We start from the raw sequence: 21648 nt of genomic DNA on the forward strand, positions 1-21648 counted from the left end.
GACAGAATCAAACGCGGTTTCAAGTTGCCGAAACTTTGCAAGATCAAGAAGAAGAAAAGATGACTGATCAAGTACCTTTACTCGGGGACTTGTGGATCCCAAGGGATCATGGGATACCAGGAGAAATGGTGCAACCAATTATTCAGGCGAACAATTTTGAATTGAAGCCTGCTCTGATTAACATGGTACAACAATCCAGATTTGGTGGAACAGCTTTAGAAGACCCACATGAGCATATAAGGACTTTCTTGGAGTATTGTAACACCCTCAAGCAAAATGGAGTTTCACCGAGTGCTATCAGATTATCACTATTCCCATTTTCCTTGAGAGATGGAGCAAGGGTATGGCTTCACTCATTGCCTGAACATCTGAAAGATACTTGGGAGACCTTATTGCACACATTTCTTGAGAGATACTTTCCACCCACAAAAGCTGCCGAATACAGGGACAAGTTAACAAGGTTTACTCAATATGATGGAGAAAGTTTGTATGACGCATGGCAAAGATTCAACTCTTTAATCAGAATGTGTCCTCATCATGGTTTAGAAAGATGGCTGGTGTTACAAACCTTTTACAAAGGACTGTCCACTCAGACTAGAGCTTTTGTCGATTCTGCTGCTGGAGGAGGAATCATGAATAAAACCCTTGATGAAGCATTTGCATTGATTGAAAGTATGGTGTCTCATCATTTCCAATGGTCAAGTGAAAGAGCAATAGCACCACCACATCCTGGTATGTATAATGTGTCTGCAAATGATAGCATGGCAGCTCAGATTGACATTTTGAACAAGAAGATGGACAGTATCATGTCAAATTGCATCGGTACATCTGTAGCTTCAGTAAGTGTGCCTCAAATGTGTGATGTATGTGGCCAAGCAGGTCATCCTTCAACAGAATGTACCTTCTATTCAGCAATTGGATCATCGGTTTCAGAAGTAAGTTATGCCCAAGGTCAAGGTCCATTCTCAAACAGCTATAATCCTTCTTGGAGGAACCATCCAAACTTGTCGTACAAGAACAATCAATCATATGCAAGTGGATCGATAGTACAAGGAAATCGACTACCAAATCATCCAAGTCAATTTAAAGTGCCGAGGCAGAATGAACAACAAAATGTTCAGCCAAATGGAATGGAGGAAATCATGAAGATGCAGTTGGAATTAATGAACAAGATGACAAATGAAGTTAATGGCTTAAAGGATTCTGTTAAGATGCTTGTGAGCAAAATGGATAGTATGGTGGGAGAAAATGAAGCAAGGCTGCCTGCTCAACCAATTCCGAACCCAAAAGCTCACTGTGGGGCAATATCTTTAGTTGATGCAGTGACTACAAGGAGTGGAGCTATGACAGGACCATTACTTCCTATTCCGAAGACATATGTGCCTCCTGCTATGAGGCCAAGATCATCGGGAACTCCACCTTCAACATCATCAGAGAAAATAAAGGAGAAAGAAGTTGATAATCGAATTGAAACTGAAGTCGAATTTCCTGGTTTTCAAACAAGAGCTGAGCCTTTGCCAGAGGAAGCAATAACAACCAACAACATTCCCTTTCCTGAGAGGTTCAACAAATTCAAAGATGACAAGCAATTTGCCAAATTTTTGGAAACTATGAAAGGAGTTCAGATTACTATTCCTATTCTTGAAGCTGTTTTGCATGTTCCGATGTATGCCAAATATTTCAAGGAATTATTAACAAAGAAAAGAAGCATGTCTGAGCCAGAAGTTGTAACTCTATCAAAGGAATGCAGTACAATAATTCAGAACTCCATGCCTGAAAAATTGGATGACCCAGGAAGTTTTTGTGTGCCATGTGTGATTGGAAACAAAACTTACAGTGCCCTATGTGACTTGGGTTCAAGTGTTAGTGTGTTACCACATTCAGTTAGCAAAAGGATGTTCTTGGGAGAATTAAATCCAACATCCATAACTCTTCAGTTGGCCGACAGAACATATAGGAGACCTGTTGGAATTCTTGAGTATGTTCGAATCAAAGTTGGGAAGTTTGTTTATCCGGTTGACTTTGTAGTGCTAGATATGGAGGACAAGAGTGAGGCTGTGATTCTTGGAAGACCATTTCTGGCCACAGCTGGTGCACTTATTGATGTCCAAGAAGCTAAATTGAGCTTGAGGTTCGGAAATGAAAAGGTGGAGTTTGACATGAAGCATGCAACACATGTTCCGCAAAGTGAAGAACACTGCTACAGAATTGATACATTACAGGAATGTGTGGAAGAAGGTTATGAAGAGAGGTATGGAGGTAATTGTTGTGAAGTAGTTGAGGAGGACAATAGTGAAATTAGATAAGAGGAAATCAGACCTGTGAGCATGTTGGAAAGTTGTGCAAGGTCATTAGAGAAGATGCAACCAAGGCAAATAGAAATGAAACAACTTCCAGAAAGTTTGAAGTATGCATTCTTAGATAATGAAAACCAGTGGCCAATTATCGTAAACAGTGAGTTGACGGAAACGCAAATAAAAGGGCTTCAAGCAGTTTTGCAAAAGTACAAGGATGTTATCGGATATTCGATTGATGATATGAAAGGGATAAACCCTGCTGTCTGCTCTCATAGGATTTACTTGAAAGAAAGCAGTGTGCCAATTAGAGAAAATCAAAGAAGGTTAAATCCCCATTTGCAAGAGGTGGTCAAAAAGGAGATTCTTAAATTGCTCTCTGCTGATATCATATACCCAATTTCGGACAGCGAGTGGGTGAGTCCCATTCACATGGTGCCCAAAAAAGGAGGAATAACTGTCATTGAAAACGAACAAGGGCAAACTATTCCTAGTAGGACATTCACAGGGTGGAGAATGGTCAATGATTTCAGAAAGTTAAATGAAGTAACAAGGAAGGACCATTTTCCTTTACCATTTATTGACCAAATGCTGGAAAGGCTTGCTGGGCATGAATATTTCTGCTGCTTAGATGGGTATTCAGGATTCTTGCAAATCCCAATTCACCCGGATGATCAAGAGAAAACAACTTTCACTTGCCCATACGGAACATTTGCTTACAAAAGACTAGCTTATGGACTTTGTAATGCACCCCCAACATTTCAAAGGTTTATACTCTCTATATTCTCAGATATGATAGGAATCAAAGTGGAGGTGTTCATAGATCATATTACAGTCGTTGGAAAAAGTTATGAAGATTGCTTGAATAATCTGGCAGCAGTTCTTCAGAGGTGTTCAGAACACAATCTAGTCCTAAACTGGGAGAAGTGTCAGTTTCTTGTAAGGGGAGGAATTATTTTGGGGCATTTGGTTTCTAAAAGAGGAATTGAGGTTGATCAAGCAAAAGTCGAAGTAATATCAAAACTTCCACCGCCTGTAAATGTGAAGGGAGTGAGGAGCTTTTTGGGACATGCTGGGTTCTACAGAAGATTCATAAAGGATTTCTCCAAGATAGCCAAACCCCTCACTAATCTCCTAAACAATGATGTTAAGTTCAACTTTGATGCAGAATGTGAAAAATCCTTCAACCTGCTCAAGGAAGCATTGGTCACTGCTCCAGTTGTGCAACCCCCTGACTTGGAATTACCGTTTGAGATAATGTGTGATGCAAGCGACTTTGCTGTAGGTGCAGTACTTGGACAAAGAAAAGGAAAAGATTTGCATGTAATATACTATGCTAGCAAAACACTTGATGATGCTCAAGCTAATTATACAACCACCGAAAAGGAATTGCTGGCAGTAGTGTATGCCTTTGACAAATTCAGGCAATATCTTGTGGGATCTCATTGTGTAGTTTACACAGACCATGCTGCAATCATATATTTACTCAGCAAGAAAGAAGCTAAGCCAAGGTTAATTAGATGGATACTCCTGCTTCAAGAATTTGATGTGGAAATCAAGGACAAGAAAGGAGCTAAAAATGTTGTGGCAGATCACTTGTTGAGATTGCAAAACAATGCAGTAGACTCCTTACCCATCAATGATGTTCCACCAGGGAGAAATCTTATGCAAGTGACTAGTATACAAAACTATACACCATGGTATGCAGATATAGTTAATTATCTGGTCTGTAACAAAGTTCCTACAGATTTTGGGTATCAGAAGAAGAAGAAATTCCTATCGGATATGAAGCATTTCTTTTGGGATGAACCTTACTTATTCAAGCATTGTGCTGATGGTATTGTTCGAAGATGCTTGCCGAAAAGTGAAACTAAAAGTGTGATTTATCATTGCCATTCATCCCCTTATGGAGGTCATGCAAGTACTCGAAAGACTCAAGCAAAAATTTTGCAAGTAGGATTTTATTGGCCAACTTTATTCAAGGATGTACATTCCTTTATTGAAGCTTGTGATCCTTGTCAGAGAACTGGAAAGATTTCAAAAAGGCGAGAGATGCCTCAAAAAGGAATTCTTGAAGTAGAGCTCTTTGATGTATGGGGAATTGATTATGTTGGACCCTTGCCATCATCAAAAGGGTACAAATACATATTGGTGGCAGTGGACTATGTGTCAAAATGGGTTGAGGCTGTGCCAACCGTCAATGCTGATTCCAAGTCAGTTTGCAATTTATTCAAGCAAGTGATTTTTCCAAGATTTGGTGTGCCACGGATTGTTATCAGTGATGGAGGAACACATTTCAACAACTCACAACTAGAATCTCTCTTAGCAAAATATGGAGTTCATAATCACAGAATTACAACTCCATATCACCCACAAGCAAATGGACAAGTGGAGTTGTCTAATAGAGAAATAAAGGCTATCCTCGAGAAGGTAGTATCAAAGTGAAGGTCTGACTGGGTACTGAAATTACCAGACACACTATGGGCATATAGGACAGCTTATAAAACACCAATTGGAATGTCACCATTCAGGTTAATATATGGAAAAGCATGCCATCTACCTGTTGAACTTGAACAAAAAGCTCAATGGGCACTAAGGAAACTCAACATGGACCTTGATACAGCAGGAAAACATAGAAAACTTCAACTCTGTGAAATGCAAGAACTGAGAGCTGATTCTTACGAGAGTGCAAGAATCTACAAAGAGAAGACCAAGATCTGGCATGATAAGCATATATTGAGGAAAGAATTTCATCTTGGACAGTTGGTATTGGTCTACGATACTAGGTTTCATTTATTTCCCGATAAATTCAAGTCAAGATGGTATGGCCCTTGCAAGGTGAAGAAGATTCTGAAAAGTGGTGCTATCCAAGTGCAAAGTACTTCTGGAGGTCTCTTCCTTGTAAACGATCAAAGACCGAAGCCCTATATCTCTGGAGACACACCGCTGATTTCTGAAGATGAGAATGCAAGCGAAGATCAAGACCTAGAGAAGGAAATTCAAGAAGGCGAGGGGAGGCAAGAGGTGGTGTCAATCCCTGCAAGACCCTGACCTTACTGAAGAGACATGGTCGAGCTAAAGACCTAAAACAAGCGCTTTTCAGGAGGCAACCTGAATCTTTAATAAGTTCTTTTCCTTATTTAGTTTTCATAGAAAAGTTTTTATGTGTTTATGTCCTTCTTTTTCAGCGAATAAAGGCAAGGGGAGCACAAACAGGGAACACAAAACGAGAGGAGTGGAGAAAAGAAACTAGGGGAGAAGATTATACAAATACCAGGTAATTCTGTTCCACTTGAAGCAACCTTTAGAAAATTTAGTATGAGGACTGGCATTTAATTGCATTGAAAATCTTTCTTTTTCTGCATTGTGACACGTTACTCATCACTGCAAAGTATGATTCACCTCAAGAAGATTGTTGATTCTCTTAATACTAAAACTCTGCAGATGTATTCTTCTTATTGTAAATTGTGATAATGAATACTTTATACCTCCGTGTGAATGTTCAATGGGAATGCCTTGAGTCTAAGTGAAACCTACTGATGAATTGATGTGTTGTGTCTGACTGTCCCAAGTTAAGCTAAGTAGCGGGTGGCACTTAAGTAGTAACTATGATCTCTGGATCTGTAGTCTGTGAAAAACAGTGCCATTAGCTATGGATTTCTCTTTCAATTACTCTTGTTTTACTTAAGCTAAGTAATCTTCGTATAAATAAATAATATATTTATAATAATTTGAGTCCAATCGACCTACAGTAGCATGTCATGTTCCCTAGATCGGTGACTTGTGAAATCTGGTAGATTGGACTGTAAAATTTTATATAAAATGCTATAATTGTCGAACCAGGTGTATACCATGTTCTCTGGATCGGTGGTATGTTCCTTTGGGGAGACAATAACTAAAATTTGCTATAATTATCGAACCAGGTGTATACCATGTTCTCTGGATCGGTGGTATGTTCCTTTGGGGAGATAACAATCATAATGATAATAATAATAATAATAATAATAATAATAATAATAATTGGTCGAGCCAGGTGTATACTATGTTCTCGGGATCGGTGGTATGCTCCTTCGGTGAGACTGATATAATATCATCACTTGTGCTTTAAATTCAATAAGTAACTTGTTTTTTTAATTGATTTTGGGGTCCTAGCTTATCTTAGGGCTGAAGACACAGTCAGCTCTTGATTAATAGGATTCACTTTCACTCAAGGCCATTGACTTGGAACATTTACAGTGTGTTATAAATTATTGCTTATCACAATCTAGCTTCAGTAGAGTACAGTTGCCTAGTTCCAGTATTGTCGGAATTACTATCTTTCCAAAAGTGCATCTTTACTAGGCAGTGTGGGTAGTGTCACCATCATCTTCCTTTACTTGTGGACAAGCAAAGATCTGGGTGTGGGGGAAATTGATAGCACATTTATGCATATAGTATTTTAAGCCTTTTTGCATCTCAAGTTAAACATTTGACCACAATAATTACTTATAAAATATTCATTCCTACAGAAATGTCCCTATTATGATATTTCTTACAACACTTCTTCATATTATGCAGAATTGGTGCGTTTAGGCACCCAATCTTCATCGAAAGTGCTTCCAACATTAAAGCAGGGATCAACTTGGAGAAGAGTTCAGTTCTAAAGGGGGCCAAACCGAAAAGAACCAGAGGAAGCGTCTAGTGGCACGCGTGAGAGGAGCCGAGGGCTGGCGCGACCGGCCAGACGGCAGTCAGTTGCCACGCGCGGCTGGTTCTTCTCGCTACTGACCCACCACACCAGATCGAGGCAGAGAGAGAGAGGGCATCGACCAGATCCACCGTAACAAAGAAAACCAGGGGGAGGAAGACTCTTTTCTCTCGCTGCTCACCACCACGGTGCTCACCTACCACCAGATCGAAGGAGGTGAGAAGAGGGTGTCGGGAGGCTGGCAGCTCCGCTCGATCCACCACTGCGCCTCCATCAACGCTGCCGCCAGCGCCGCCCGATTCACCACCGTGCCTCCATCATCCCCATCACCCCGCCTCCACCATAACCTGCGTCATCATCCAGTCATCATCGTCACCACCAGCGCCGCCTCTCCTACGCCCTGCCGCTGCCACTCCTTCTCCCCTCCTCCTCGCTGCTGAGAGGGAGAGGATCAACTAAAGGCCAGGGGTGTCGGGCCTTCTGGTGCTTCCCGTCGGACTTCTGGTGGTGCTCTGCTCCGGTCCTTCCCAAGGAATCTTTTCTGCTACTCTTCCTCAACGACCACGCGGAAGCCTCTCCTGCTACAGATCGTCTCCAATGTGGTCCTGCTTTTATTCTTCTTCGCCTGTAACACCTTCAGCTTCGAATTGAAGATCATCAAGACCCATAGGCTCTGAATCTCTATCTTCTCTTGTTCCTGTTCTCTAAATGTATGCGCTATTGAGTCTGAAATTTACCTTGTTACTTGTGTACCTTTGCTGAATCCTCATGTATCCTTGCTGAATTGTTGTGACCCTTTGCTGGATATTGAGTTAGTAGTTATTTTCCTGTGAGCTATTGTCACTTTAATTGGTTGCATGAGTTGTGTGTGATGTCTGAACCATCTTCCATCTGCTAGTGTTACTTGTCTGTTTGATTACAAGAAAACCACTAAAAAGAGACAATCCTATTTCTGAACCCTTTACCTTTGCTGCTTATTATTTGGTTTTACCTTGTGCCAGTGGCTGCTTGTTATCACTATGGTTTGATCCATCTGCTCTGTTGCTCTGAATGTTTCGAATGTGTGCTTCGAAGTCTAGATCCCTGTGGAGAACACGACATCCGTAGTTTGGGCGTAAAAACCCTGCTATATTACACTTGATCATTGGGCCAGTATGATTATGGGTACTTCCTCCATTGTGAGTGTGGCCTCCATGGTTATGGGTAAGCCCTCCCGAGTTCGGGGTAAAGCGAGGCTTCTGCTGAGCTCCTGAATTGTACTTCCCTTGTCCATATTTCCTTTTGCGGCTCTCTATCTGTTGGTGCTTCCCTTCGATCATGAGAGCTTTATCTACCAACTCCTGGTAGTTGTTAAATGTTGCCACCATTAACTGCATACTCATCTCATCATTCAGCCCTTCCATAAACTTCGCATGCTTCGCGGCATCTGTGGCCACATCATCTGGAGCATAGCGGGATAACTTACTAAATTCCTCCACGTACTGGCCTACAGTACGGTTCCCTTGGCGTAAGTTGTGAAACTCGCGCATCTTCATGCTCATAGCTCCAGTGGATACGTGGGTTGTGTGGAATGCTTGCTGAAACTGCTCCTAGGTGACATTGGCTATAGGAAAAGTGGTTGTGTAATTCTCCCACCATGCGGCTGCTCGACCATCCAATTGGTGTGCGGCAAAACGCACCTTCTCGGCATCTGTGCAACCTGCGGTGGTCAACTCCCTTCCAATCCTACGCAGCCAATCATCGGCAATTATAGGCTCGGTGCTACTGGAAAACACCGATGGCTGCAGCCTCAAAAAACGGGCTAAGTTGTCAACTGCTGGTGGCGGTGGGTTGTTATTGTTGTTGTTGTTGCCTTGGTTCTAAACTAACAACTGCATCAAGGCATTCTGCTGCTGGATCAACTGAGTGAGCTCCGGTGGGAAAGCAAAACCGGGGTCACGTCTCGGAGGAATCTGATGGGTTTAGAGGGAAGAGATTAGAATAGAATGAGGTCTAATGAGAAAACATTACCCATATGCACATGAGACAAACACAATCATATCGTATCGCTCAATCAATCAAGCAATGGCATATAATTGGTCTAACTATCGTTACAGTGCTCGGACTACTAATATTTACAGGGGGGTACTACTAATAGTATGGTGGTCTACTAGAAATTTTGATCGGTGGAAGACTCCATGATATCTGCTCCAGCTTCGTCTTCATAGTCATCATCACTACTATTCGGGTCGGAGTCGGTGTCGTCTATGATGATGTAGTCTTGAGAACTAATATCCTTGGGTTCGTCATCTTCTCCTCCTGGCGCGGGGTCTCCCATAAAAACTCCTAGCTTCCTGGTCATGTCGTCATTCCTCTCCACAAGTATTATCATTTCCTCCTCATATCCATCGCGTGTAGACTTAAGCTCCTCTTCTAGCTCCGTGATCCTGATCATCGCCTTCTTCAAATCTATCATGCTTGCGCACATCTTTTTCTCCTAGCGACGAATGTGGTGGTTTAATTCCTGGATGAATGCTGCAATGGACCTGTCCTTCCTGGTGTTAATCATCTCCCATTGCTCATCTCGGCGCCCACATATCTGGTAGATAGTGTCCTTCAGCTCCTTGTGGTAAACTTCGCCGATGCGTCCTATAGCGATGTGGGCTGCCATACTCTTTCCTAGACTCCAGGTGGGTGCATCAAAGGAAAACTCTATGGGTTTAGTGACTGGCGTGAACAAACTCCCTGGAACTTGAACTCGAATCATCCATCACTCCTCTTCTGGTAAAGTGGCGATGTAGGTCCCGGTGAAGCTTGGTATTTCAATGTTCAGGTACTTAGTGACTTCTTTCAAGTGTCGTCCAAAAGGTGTGTCTTCATCCAGCTGTGCAAAATTGTTCCTCGTATCCGCCATCCTAAAGAGTAGAAAATGGAGAGGAGTCAGAAATAAGTAGAGAAGAGCGGCCTATGGCTTTTCTTAGTGGTCGTGACATTTAGCGTGTGCTATGATACCATCTTGTAGTGACCCAACCTCAAACGGTCAAGTCTCTGTGCTTTAGTGTCATCCCTAGATCGGTAATGCTGACACACACAGTACTCAAGGATTTATAACAGAGCGGTAATCACACACTTATTACATCAAATGTCTCAAGAGAGAACTTATTACAATAATATGGCTTAAGGCCATCTAATACGATAACAGCGGAAGGCTTGGAAGATAAAGTGAGTCCATCAGCTCCAACGGCATAACTGAGTGCATGACAAACGACCTATCGCACCTTACTCCTCGTCTGAAAAGTCTACAACATGATATGTTGCAGCCCGAAAACGGGTCATCACATGGAATATGTTGGCAATGTAACACAGGAGAGTAATGAACAGATAAAAGCTATCACTATATGCATATATGGCTGGTGGAGGCTGTATGGTTAATATGTTTTGTGAAAAGCCAATTTTTCCCTACAACAAAGGAATATATTTTATTTAACTATCATGGTAGTTGAACAATATTGAGAAGGTTCCTCCAACTCAATCCTAATTAAAAGTAATTAACAACCCCACAAATTAATTTAGAGTGATGAGATCCATATGATAATCCAAGAGCCAGATACTCGAGATGTCCATAACCGGGGACACGGCTAACCATGATTAGTTTATACACTCTGCATAGGTTTGCGCACTTTTCCCCATGGGACTCGATCTCCTCCGTTGGATTTCTCGCACTACAGGGTGTTTGAGAAATGGATGACCGAGACACAATCTTTCAGAAACATTTGCTCTCTACTCCGGGTGGGCCGGTACACCTACAATCCCCTACATCTGCTAGTCCACCTCTTCAAGAACTCATGCAACTTACTCAACTATGCCAGAGCCCATAATGGTGTCGGTGTACTAAAGTAGGGGTACCCTTAGTACCCCGAACTTGTGCACGGGCAGTCGCAGCGTCCCGCGGCAAGGCCTGCCAGGTCACCGCCAAGATCCTCCATGGTCCCTTTGAAGACCATTCAAGAACAAAGTACTCAAGACAAGACCCCGGCAAGAGGAGCTTGCCGGGAAGAAGGCATGACCCCGGCAAGAGGAGCTTGCCGGGAAGGCCATCAGAAGCATCCCAAGGCCCCGGCAAGAGGCGCTTGCCGGGAAGACCACTCAAGGCATTCCAAGGAACTTGCCACGGCGCGCTACGCGCCCCGACAAGGCCCGGTGAGCGACAAGCTCCCGGAAGTGACAAGTCGACAGCCGCGACAAGTCGACGGCCGCGGCAAGCCCCCACTCCACGCCCGCGCTCCAGCACATCCACCCACGTGTCGCTCCGGGGCCCCTCCCAAGCGCACGTGGCAGGAGGCTGTGCAGCTAGGGGCGTGCGGTGGCACGCAGGCGCTGACAAGACAACCATCGTGGCAAGACGGTGGCGTCCCTAGCGGTCCCTTTCGGTGCTGTCTAGGCGACACAGACGGGCATTTAATGCCCTTGTCCCCTGCCGTCAGGGTTAGGTATGATAGCACTGTAGCAGCTAGCTGTGCCTACTACAGCGCTGTGCCTACTACAGCACCTAGCTGTGCCTACCCACGGCACCCTTTTCCACTTTTGCCCTCCATTGCCCTATGTCGGTAACCCCTTGAGCATATAAAAGGAGGCCCGGGGCAACGTAGGGGGGGTTCGGTTCGGTTCAGCGACTCCACACACTCACGCTCGATCTCGCTCCCGAGCTAGAAATCAATACCAATCCACAAAGCAGGAGTAGGGTTTTACGCATCCGTGCGGCCCGAACCTGGGTAAATCACTCGCGTGCTTCGCTTCGATTTACTCCTCGCACGACCAAACCGCCCGCGGGCTTCGCCTCGATCTGCTCTTTGCGCGACCTCCGCCCCCGGCCGAACCAAAAGGGACCCGGTCCGCCGGTCCCATAGGTGCCCGTGGATCAGCAGCCCCGGCATCTCCGGCGCGCCAGGTAGGGGGCGTCGAAGTTGTGTGAATCAGATCCGGCGTTCTTGCGAGCTAGATCTTCATCTTCTTCATCAACATGCCGCCAAAGAAGAAGGTTTCGGAGGCAGTAGCTCCGTCCGCGCCGAGCCACCCACCGCCGGAGCAAATGGATGGTGGGGCAGGCGCCGGCGGAAGGGCACGCATCGACGAGGGAACTCTCGGTGCTGCCAGGTCCCAGGGCAAGGCTGCGCTGCCCATCGGCGGCGTGGCCGGCTCCCACAACGACCGGGCGCCCTCCAAGACCTCGGCGTCCGTGCATGCACCGCGCCCCTCTCAGGAGGCGCGGGACCGGCAGCGTCATGGTACTCACGGTACCATGCGCTCGCTAGATCAAGATCGAGCTGCACGTCAACACACCCAGAACAGATAAGTTGCCAAAGCCTGAGCAACCAGATCTCTAATTTTTGAGTTATCTCCCCTGGATCGGCTCACTTTGTATGAGAAGCCTGTGCGTGGAGGAGCCAACTCGTAGCTGGCCGCGCACTTGCGTTGTTTCGAGCTCGCTCAACAACATTAGGTGAGCCGCGGCCAGTTGCTACACTGGCCGCGCCCTTGCATTGTTTCGAGCCTGCTCAACAACATAAGTTAGCTGCGGCTAGTTGCTACACTAGCCGCGCCCTTACTTTGCTTCGAGCCCCGCTCAGCAACTTAAGTGAGCTGCAGCTAGCTGCGACAAGGTTTCTTGCCGGTAGCGGCACCGCCGGTTCCGCGCTCAGCGCTCGCGGCCCTGGTGCCTGCGCCGGCAAGTTCCCTAAAAGCGTAGGGTAAAAACATGCAAAGTTGACGCCGAAGTGGGAAGGCCCTTACCGGGTAAAACGAGTCACAGGGCCCGGCGCTGTCCACCTTGAGACCGAAGATAGCATCCCAGTGAGCAACTCCTGGAGCATCGAGCATCTTCGTAAGTTTTACCCGTAAGGCGCGGTTGTCGGAACCCGTTCCGGCAACCACCTCTTGTACAAAGTCTTGCCGTTGTTGCATGTAATCCTTTGTACGAGGCCGAGCGCAGATCCCGTGCGCAGCAGAGCTCGCGTGCTCCGCACATTTTGTCAATTTTATGCTTTCTATTTTCTGGCATATATGATCTGACATTTGTGCAGCACCAACCCCACGGTAAGCGATAACGAGCCACAAGGCTCTATATCTTTATTTTCTCTTCTTTCTTTTCCTCCAAGGAAAGAAAGGTTCCCTCGCCCACAAGTTTGCCGGGGGGGAAGGGGAGAAGAAAAGGGTATGGACCAGGCGTCGTTCAAGAATTTTGTCTTGCCGGGAAGCAAACGACAAAAAAGCTAAGTTGCCAAAGTTTGAGTGGCCAAATTTTTTAAATTCCAAGTTATCTCCCTTGAACGACTGCACCTTGTATGGGAAACCTGTGCGCGGAGGAGCCAACTCGTAGCTGGCTGCGCCCTTGCGTTGTTTCGAGCTCGCTCAACAACATTAGGTGAGCTGCGGCTAGTTGCTACACTAGCCGCGCCCTTGCATTGTTTTGAGCCTGCTCAACAATGTAAGTTAGCTGCGACTAGTTTCTACACTAGCCGCGCCCTTACTTTGCTTCGAGCCCCGCTCAGCAACTTAAGTGAGCTGCAGCCGGCTGCGACGAGGTTTCTTGCCGGTAGCGGCACCGCCAGTTCCGCGCTCAGCGCTCGCGGTCTGGATGCCTGCATCGACAAGTTCCCTAAAAGCGTAGGGCAAAAACATACAAAGGGAGGAGTCAAGTAAAGGGGATAACATTGCAATGGCTACCCAGAAGAAAGTTATATTGCAAAATAGCTTGTCGCAGCTCTAATAAATGTTTTCTATGACATAGCTAGCAGCGACAAGGAAAGAAGGAAGCCGGCGGCCTAGTCGACGCGGTCGCCCTCGACCCTCTTGATCCCGCTCACCTTGTCCACAATGGGTGCGACAAGGGCCTTGAGCTCTTCCTGATCGATATCAGGCGGCAAGGATCTGAGGACGTTGTGGAGGCGGAGGCCTGGATTGCGGAAGGCCACCTTCATCAACACCTTTTGAAGGGCTCCCGCACAGATCTCGCGCGACTCGTCGGCCAGCCGCTTCGGGATCTCATCCCGGAGCCGCTGGAGCGCCGTCGCCACGCCTTGGAAGAACATAGTGAGCTTGGCGCTAGGTTGGAGGTTCTCGTCGGAGGAGTACCCGAAGTCCTCCACCCCTAGCTGCGCCAGCTCCTTATCGATGCCCCCGGCGGCGTTCACGAGGCTCTCCGTCCAGTGCTCCACCGTATCCCTAAAGGCGTTTTGGGTGGTGGTAGCACTCTCCAGCAACGCCTTGTCGGCATCGATCTCCTTCTTCAGGGCCGCCTCCCGCTCCTTGGCGCCGTCCAGCGCCTTGGTCAAAGCGACCAGCCTCGACTCGAGGGCGGCGTTGGAGTCCTTGGCGGCGCTGAGCTCTTCGCCATATGCTTTGCGGTCAGCCTCCAGCTGCACCACCTTCATCTCCAGCACCCTTTTGGCGGCCTCGGCAGCGGCGGCAGCATCCTCCGCTTGCTTGAGAGCTCCGCCAAGCTTCTCCTCGCGCGCGGCAAGTTCCTCCTCGTGAGCGTCGAGGTTGACCTTCCGCTGCGCCAGCTCGCCCTCCTCCGCGGCTAGCTTCACAGCGTCCAGTCGCTGCAGCTCTTCGGCTTCGGCCTTCTCGAGGAGAAAGGCCTTCTTTGCTTCAGTGAGCTGCTCCCGCTCCTCCGCCAGGGATCGGAGAGCTTCCCGGTGGAAACCCCCGAGCTCGTATGCGCGCTTCTCAATGTCTGCTCCCGCCTTCGCGACAAGCGCCTCGCGGGACTCCAGCTTGGCTTGTCACGTGCGGTAGAGCGACATCAACCTGCGCAGAAGCCGCTCCTCCTCGGGCTCGTCGCTACTGCTTCTTGGCGCGTCGACCAGCTTCAACCCCGCGGAGGCAAGCACTTCTCCGTCGAAGATCTCCCCCTCGACCGGCGCCCTGGGGCTCGAAGCCCAGGGGAGGTTGATAAAGACGCCTTCGCCGGCCTTCAAGTAAGCGCTCGGCTGGGGCTCCTCGGTGCTTGGCGTCGCGGCTTCGGTGGATGGGTCGGCGGTCGGCGTAGCGCCTGGCGCTCCTGCGGCCCCAGGGCCGTCAGTACGATCGCCAGATTCCTCGCCAGTTGCTGCGGCACCAGCCTTGGCGGCCTCGGCGCCGGCGGCGTCTCCAGCACCGGCAGCTTCGTCGGCGGCGGCCTCTGTCTCCATCTGCTCCCCAGCGGATGGATCTGACGGCCGGCAAAGGGGAGAAGAGTCAAGCAAAATCCAGCAAAAACTCAAGAAGATCAGAAGAAGAGCCCAAGGGAAATTTCGAAGCAAGAAGATTACCTGCGCTGGGCTCGGTGGCCATGGTCTCTGCCGCTGGGGGGATGCTGGTGTCGTCCCTTGGCGGAGAGCTTCCCCTCGCCGGAGAGCCACCCCCTGCCAGAGAATCTCTTGCCGGAGAATTTTCCCTGGGCGGCATAGTTGAAGCAGATGGCATGCCGGGGGCTGTCTCCGGACGCTCCTGGTGAGGCTGCTCTGCTCCTACGCAAGTCAACAAGCAGATATCAGCAAAGACAAGTACTCATGCGCGCCTCACCGCGGCAAATAGTTCACACACTTACGCTGGGGGCTGCCATGGAGGAAAGTCGCCAGGTCCGGCAAGGTTGTCTCGGACGCGCCACCTGTTGTCGCAATGGGCACGTCCTCGACGATGACCGCCGGGGCCTTAGCTCTCTTTGCCGCTCTCTGGGCCAGAGTCCTAAAAAGGAGCAGGTTCAGGGAAAGGCAATTGAGAAACAAGAACAACAGCGAAAACCGAAGAAATGCGAGTGCAGCAAGAGAAGCTTACTCTTCTTCATCCTCCTCGTCGGAGCTCAGCGCAGAGAAGTCGAAGCCCGGCGCGCTCCCAGAGCGAGGAGGCAGAGGAGAAGCTTCCCTTGGCCGCTTAGCGGGAGCAGTGGTGGTGGCCTGAGAAGACCCCGCCCCGGCTGTCGGCACGGCACAGGAAGCGGCAGGGACCGAAGCGGTGGTCCGGCTGGACCCCGCTCCAGTCGCCGTCGTAGCACGAGGCGCTCCCGCGGCAACGGTGTTTGCCGTGGTCGAGCGCGTCACGTGGCGTGGCGACTGTTGAACCGCTTGCCGCTCCGCCGCGTCGCCAACCTTGCGGAGACGCCTTCTGGGCGGCGTTGGGGGCTCTGCTTCTGGTGGGCTGTCCGGAGGCAAGGAGGAAGAGGAGTCGATTTGCCGCGAGCTGCCCGTATCCTTGGCAGGCTCGCCCGGATCGGCGTCTTGCCCGGCAAACCCCTCCTTGCTGGCAGGCTCCCCCTGCTCGCCACAGCTTGCCACCTCTGCCGCGTCTGCTTCCGCGGTGGTGAACCCAAACTCGCCTGCGGCCGCGGCTTCCGCCGCCTCCTCCAGCCTGGTGGCGATGCGCGCCATCTGAAGTCGAGGAGATGGAATCCATAGGTGTTCATGACGTCACAGAAGAAATCAGAGAAAGGCGGGCAGAGCCCGCAGTGGAAGAACAATGCGAAGAAGGCATATCCAGTCGGAGCCTCCTTACAAGCGGCGGCGGGGAGTACCTTTGTGCTCGGATGCGCGCGCATCTCCGCCGACCAGAACAGAGAGTAGTCCTCCCACAGCTCCTTTGCGTCGAGCCTGGGGGGGAAAACGGCCCGCGTCTTCCGCAGCGCCGCGAGCCGATGCGCCTCGGTCGTCTTCACGGTCTTCCCCCTGTCGGCTTTCGGAGCCATGGCGGAAGCAGTGGAGGGGGTCGACAGCGTTGGTGGTGCTGGCGGCGGTGGGGGGCGAAGCGCTGCCCTCTCTTTCTCTCTACTTTGGGGAGGCGAGGAAGCGGCGGGGATCTCTGAGATTGGGAACGGCAACAGGCGAGTGAGCCAACCACCCCTGTTTCCCCTGCTTATAAAGGGGGAAGGGGCGGACGTTCCGCATTCCCAGACGAAGAAACCCCCACGACCTCTCCCACGGCGCCGCGTTTGACGCGTACCGTTCGGGGAGGGGGCGCGGTGGATGTGGAGGAAGATTCGGCGTAACCTAAGCCGCGCGTGCCCGTGCACTGTTTTGGGCCTGGCCCAACAGCGCTCGGCACCGTGTCTGGCCCAGGCCCGGGGGCTCCTGTCGGTGTACTAAAGTAGGGGTACCCTTAGTACCCCGAACTTGTGCACGGGCAGTCGCAGCGTCCCGCGGCAAGGCCTGCCAGGTCACCGCCAAGATCCTCCATGGTCCCTTTGAAGACCATTCAAGAACAAAGTACTCAAGACAAGACCCCGGCAAGAGGAGCTTGCCGGGAAGAAGGCATGACCCCGGCAAGAGGAGCTTGCCGGGAAGGCCATCAGAAGCATCCCAAGGCCCCGGCAAGAGGCGCTTGCCGGGAAGACCACTCAAGGCATTCCAAGGAACTTGCCACGGCGCGCTACGCGCCCCGACAAGGCCCGGTGAGCGACAAGCTCCCGGAAGTGACAAGTCGACGGCCGCGGCAAGGCGCTTGCCGCGGCAAGCCCCCACTCCACGCCCGCGCTCCAGCACATCCACCCACGTGTCGCTCCGGGGCCCCTCCCGAGCGCACGTGGCAGGAGGCTGTGCAGCTAGGGGCGTGCGGTGGCACGCAGGCGCTGACAAGACAACCATCGTGGCAAGACGGTGGCGTCCCTAGCGGTCCCTTTCGGTGCTGTCTAGGCGACACAGACGGGCATTTAATGCCCTTGTCCCCTGCCGTCAGGGTTAGGTATGATAACACTGTAGCAGCTAGCTGTGCCTACTACAGCACCTAGCTGTGCCTACCCACGGCACCCTTTTCCACTTTTGCCCTCCATTGCCCTATGTCGGTAACCCCTTGAGCATATAAAAGGAGGCCCGGGGCAACGTAGGGGGGGTTCGGTTCGGTTCAGCGACTCCACACACTCACGCTCGATCTCGCTCCCGAGCTAGAAATCAATACCAATCCACAAAGCAGGAGTAGGGTTTTACGCATCCGTGCGGCCCGAACCTGTGTAAATCGCTCGCGTGCTTCGCTTCGATTTACTCCTCGCACGACCAAACCGCCCGCGGGCTTCGCCTCGATCTGCTCTTTGCGCGACCTCCGCCCCCCGCCGAACCAAAAGGGACCCGGTCCGCCGGTCCCATAGGTGCCCGTGGATCAGCAGCCCCGGCAAATGGCTTGTGGCTGCACACGGAAGTTTCTAGCATGAATAGTCTTATGATCCCTTTAAGCCTGGGTGGCGGACCGTAGGATGATCACACGGGTACTCCGAGATATCCTAGGACAACACTGGATTCTACAGGTGCCCACAAGCAATCCACCCAGATGTGTATTAAAGTTGCCACCTTAAGTTGAACCATTAATTAACTACTCACGTCTGTCATAGATACACTCAAACCCAAACCACGTCTACGAGCATAGCATGACAATATAAGCATAACGTAGAAGTAACTCCCAAGGGTTTGATAATAAAACAGGTAATAGGTTCTACCTCATTATCTACTTCCCAGACCCACATGTTAAGAGATCCTACTCATGCAATGTGTGAAGGTTGAAACTAATGCATAAAAACTGGGTGATAAAGGGGTATGATCAAAGTGTTACTTGCCTTGCTAACGATCTGCAAATCCTAAAGACTCGTAGAAGCACGCTTCGCACTCCGGGTGTTCTATCGCAAACAAACAATAGCATACGTAAGCAATCAAGCAAATATGCACGGGTAAATCTCAAATAAGAAGATCTAACCGGAAAGTTCAACTGAAGAACTCCGGTTTGCAAAAAGAATCAAATCAAATGGAGCAACGAAACTCAAACTGCGAAAGAAACAAGATTCGATTACTAATCTGGACTAAAGTCAAATTTTACAGGACCAAAATCTTGTTCAAGTTAGTTAAACAGAAAGAGGGCTTCGAGACGAAGATCTAGGCGATTGAATCGCCTGATTCCGATAAACGAGTGAAAAGATAAACTAAAACAAAAAACAGGACAGAAATCGCGATTGAGAATAATCGCGAAAAAACCCTGGAAAAAGAAAACTGACGAATAGGCTAACGAACGAACGTTCGCTGTCTGCAGTTAACAGGTGAAAACCGTTTGTTATAACGAATGTACGAATGGGCGTTCACTAAATAACTAAACCGAAAAAAACCGATCTAAACAAAAAAACGCATCTATGTTTTCGTATAAAAACCGAACGGTTTTTAGAATAAAACTGACGGCTACCTCGCGGATCAGGACGGCGGCGGCGGCGGGCTTCGGCGGCGAGCGGCGAGGCGGCGCGGCATTAGGGCGGCGAGGCGGCGCAGCGGCGGCGGCGGCGGATCGGGCGGGGCAGGGCTAGGGTTTGGGGGCGGCTCGGGCCTCCGCTTAAAAAGGTTGGCCAGGCGAAGTCCTAGTCGGGCACGGCCCGACTAGGTCGGTTGACTTTTAAAAAAAATCCGCGCAGAAAAACGAAGAAAAGAAATACTAAACGGATTTCAAAAATCCTGAAATAAATTTTCCCCATCCTCTAAAAATACGCCGGACAAGGTGAACATTTATTTTGTTCTCTAATGCAATTTTGGAAAATGCATATTTTTTCTAATTCAAATAAAATAGCGATAAAAACCCAAATAAAAACACAAATTGATTTTAATATTTTCCTCCAACATTTCATTTATTTTGGAGAAGTCATATTATCTCCTCTCATATAATTTTAATATGAAATATTTTCGGGGAGAAAAATAATTAAAACCAAAGTGATCCTTGTTTCAATATTTGATAAAACTCAAATATGAGAACGAGGGAAAATCCCCAACTCTCTCTGAGGGTCCTTGAGTTGCTTAGGATTTCGAGGATCACAAGAATGAAATGCAATAAAACATCATATGCATGGATGACCTATGTATAACATTCCAAATTGAAAATTTGGGATGTTGCATTGATGCTCCCATGAAGAAGCTCAAAGCTAGACCCAAGCCTGGAACTGAGTGCTTCTACTGCAAAGGAAATGGTCACTCGAAGTGGAACTGCCCTAGATACTTGGCGGATAAGAAGGATGGCAAAGTGAACAAAGGTATATATTTGATATACATGTTATTCATGTGTACTTTACAAGTGTTTATAACATCACCTCAGTATTTGATACTGGTTCAGTTACTAAGAGTAGTAACTCGAAACGAGAGTTGCAAAATAAACAGAGACTAGTTAAGGGCGAGGTGATGATATGAGTTGGAAGTGATTCCAAGGATGATAAGATCACCATCACACACTCCCTTTACCTTCGGGATTAGTGTCGAACCTAAAATAAATGTTATTTGGTGTTTGCATAGAGCATAATATGATTGGATCATGTTTATTGCAATACGGTTATTCATTTAAGTCAAGGATAATTGTTATTCTGTTTACATGAATAAAACCTTCTGAGGTCATACACCCAAGGTGAATGGTTTATTGAATCTCGATCGTAGTAATACACATATTCATAATATTGAAGCCAAAAGATGCAAAGTTAATAATGATAGTGCAACTTATATGTGGCACTGTCGTTTAGGTCATATTGGTGTAAAGCGCATGAAGAAACTCCATGCTGACGGGCTTTTGGAATCACTTGATTATGAATCATTTGATGCTTGCGAACCATGCCTCATGGGCAAGATGACTAAAACTCCGTTCTCCGGAACAATGGAGCAAGCAACTGACTTATTGGAAATAATACATACCGATGTATGCAATCCGATGAGTGTTGAGGCTCGCGGCGGGTATCGTTATTTTCTGATCTTCATAGATGATTTGAGAAGATATGGGTATATCTACTTGATGAAACATAAGTCTAAAACATTTGAAAAGTTCAAAGAATTTCAGAGTGAAGTGGAAAATCATCGTAAGAAGAAAATAAAGTTTCTGCAATCTGATCATGGAGGAGAATATTTGAGTTACGAGTTTGGTCTTCATTTGAAACAATGCGGAATAGTTTCGCAACTCACGCCACCTGGAACACCACAATGTAATGGTGTGTCTGAACGTCATAACTGTACTTTATTAGATATGGTGCAATCTATGATGCCTCTTACCGATTTATCACTATTGTTTTGGGGTTATGCATTAGAGACAGTTGCATTCACGTTAAATAGGGCACCATCTAAATCTATTGAGACGACACCATATGAACTGTGGTTTAGCAAGAAACCTAAAATGTCATTTCTTAAAGTTTGGGGCTATGATGCTTATGTGAAAAAGTTTCAACCTGATAAACTCGAATCCAAATTGGAGAAATGCTTCTTCATAGGATACCCAAAGGAAACTATTGGGTACACCTTCTATCACAGATCCGAAGGCAAGATATTCGTTGCTAAGAATGGATCCTTTCTAGAGAAGAAGTTTCTCTCGAAAGAAGTGATTGGGAGGAATGTAAAACTTGATGAGGTAATTGTACCTTCTCCCGAATTGGAAAGTAGTTCATCACATAAATCAGTTCTAGTGATTCCTACACCAAGTAGTGAGGAAGTTAATGATGATGATCATGAAGCTTCAGATCAAGTTACTACCGAACCTCGTAGGTCAACCAGAATATGTTCCGTACCAGAGTGGTATGGTAATCCTGTTCTGGAGGTCATGTTACTTGACCATGACAAACCTACGAACTATGAGGAAGCGATGATGAGCCCAGATTCCGTGAAATGGCTTGAAGCCATGAAATCTGAGATGAGATCCATGTATTAGAACAAAGTATGGACTTTGATT

The 21648-nt window shown here is 48.1% G+C and overlaps 1 non-coding gene across 1 annotated transcript; it reads right to left on the reverse strand.

The window, feature by feature from the left end:
• Window positions 1–437: 437 nt before the first annotated feature.
• LOC125541843 lies at window positions 438–544 on the reverse strand. The gene has a single exon (XR_007297688.1). It is a non-coding gene; the product is annotated as a small nucleolar RNA R71 (small nucleolar RNA).
• Between the last annotated feature and the right edge of the window lie 21104 nt (window positions 545–21648).

Source organism: Triticum urartu, chromosome 2, assembly GCF_003073215.2.
Source record: "Triticum urartu cultivar G1812 chromosome 2, Tu2.1, whole genome shotgun sequence".
NCBI lineage: Eukaryota > Viridiplantae > Streptophyta > Magnoliopsida > Poales > Poaceae > Triticum > Triticum urartu.